Consider the following 2,222-nt stretch of genomic DNA (forward strand, 5'->3'; position numbering starts at 1 on the left):
ACTTTTCTTTTTTCTTTCCTTTCCTTTCCTTTCCTTTCCTTTCCTTTCCTTTCCTTTCCTTTCCTTTCCTTTCCTTTCCTTTCCTTTCCTTTCCTTTCTTTCTTTTCTCTTTCCTTCTTTCTTTCTTTCTTTCTTTCTTTCTTTCTTTCTTTCTTTCTTTTTCTTTCTTCCCAAGACAGGGTTTCTCTGTGTAGCCCTGGCTGTCCTGGAACTCACTTTGTAGACCAGGCTGTCCTGGAACTCAGAAATTCGCCTGCCTCTGCCTCCTGAGTGCTGGGATTAAAGGTGTGCGCTACAACGCCTGGCCTTTTTTTTTTTTTTGCATTAAAAAAAATTCCTTTATTTACAGTCCAAAATTTAAACAGGATTATTGGTTCTCATCTGTGATACTTCCAGGTCCTGGATCGTATACTGTATACTGGATCGTATACTGGAAGCAAACACAGAGGCCAGTCCAGCTTGTCAGACTCGAGGGAGAATGTCACACCAAAACAGCAGAGGACCTGGTTCCGTCTTGTCTAGATTACATTTCCCCACACTGTGAAAACACCACTGGCAGTTTGGGCTTATTGTTGGGGTCTGTGGGAACATTCTCGATCTTCCTCATCACTAGAAGTCTGTCAATGATTTTTCCAAACACTACATGCTTTCCATCTAGCCAATCACACTTAGAACAAATGATAAAGTACTGGGACCACTGTTTGCCATGAGCAGGCCTGGAACAGAGTGTCTAAGTTTAAAATTTTCATCCGCAAATGGACTCCGGTAAATACTAGCGACTCCAGTGCCATCGTCATTAACAAAATCTCCACCCTGAATCATGAAATCCTTTCTGACCCTGTGGAAGGTGCTTCCTTTGTATCCTATCGGAACGCCATCTTTTCTGAACTCTCCGGTTCAGAACTGCCTAAAGTTCTCTGCCGTCTTAGGCACCACGTCTGCAAAGAGCTCCATCTTCACGCGACCAACTTCCTGGCCGCCAATGCTGTCATCGAAGAAGACCACTGGATTGACTGGACTTGAATTTGCCACTGCCATGGCTTTTACCCAGAAGTAGAAGCCCCACACCTGGCTTTTTATTTTTATTTTTTTAAAAGATTTATTTATTATATGTAAGTACACTGTAGCTGTCTTCAGACACTCCAGAATAGGGCACCAGATCTCATTGTGGATGGTTGTGAACCACCATGTGGTTGCTGGGATTTCAACTCAGGATCTTCAGAAGAGCAGTCAGTGCTCTTAACCGCTGAGCCATCTCTCCAGTCTCCTTGTTGACTTTTCTAGAAACACATTTTATTCTCTCTTTACCGTAGGTAGGGCACCACTGACAACTGTGACAACTAGACACAACCACAGTTCCACTCAAATCTAGTCGACCAAACCAATGACTTTAATTAGGGTCATTTTTCCAGGCACTGGTGGTTTTTGGGGGGAGTGGGAGTGGGATGAATGAGCAATTATGGGTAGCACTGAAGAAAAGCTCCCACCCCCAGTAATCACTAGCTACTCTAGCCTCTGGAAGGGACAGGGCTTAATGGGCCTGGAAAAGTCAGAGGTGTCTGATAGGCTACTCTGTTGGCCACACATGGGGTTGGTTGTGCACAACCTCATGGGATTGCTGAGTCCCCTTTCCCCTTCACAAGTGACTTAGACAAGCAATGGTTCTGTGTCACACCCAAAAACAGAGTTTGGCAACACATACAAAGGTTTAGTGCTGGAGAGCAATTTCCAACAAAGTCCTCCAAAGGCCTTCCAGAAATGTAAGACTCACTCAGTCTGTCCAGTGATTCAGTCTTGGAGGACTTGGGGCAGTAGCAGAGAATGTGTATTTATAAGCCAGGGCTAGACTTTGTCCAGCTGCCATCAGAAGGAAAGCTAAATGTGCCTAGACAGTCACAGACTGGATCCAAGCGAGGACGGGAACAGTCTCTGTGCCTTGCCTCTGGAAGCCACCACCAGTGACTGGCATTGAAAGAGAACACATTAGCTTACATCTGGTGTAAGCCCACTGAATCAGCAGCAGCCTCATCTCATTCTGTCATCCTCTGGACTCTCAGGCTCTGCACACTTAAGACACTAAAAAAATTAGTGATTTTCCAGGCAGTGGTGGTGCGTGCCTTTAATCCCACCACTTGGGAGGTAGAGGCAGGCAGATCTCTGAGTTTGAGGACAGCCTGGTCTACAGGGTGAGTTCCAGGACAGCCAGGACTACACAGAGAAAC

The 2,222-nt window shown here is 45.5% G+C and overlaps 1 pseudogene; it reads right to left on the bottom strand.

Moving 5' to 3' along the window:
* Positions 1 to 498: 498 nt before the first annotated feature.
* Positions 499 to 1,038, bottom strand: LOC110311076 (annotated as a pseudogene).
* Between the last annotated feature and the right edge of the window lie 1,184 nt (positions 1,039 to 2,222).

Source organism: Mus caroli, chromosome 15, assembly GCF_900094665.2.
Source record: "Mus caroli chromosome 15, CAROLI_EIJ_v1.1, whole genome shotgun sequence".
NCBI lineage: Eukaryota > Metazoa > Chordata > Mammalia > Rodentia > Muridae > Mus > Mus caroli.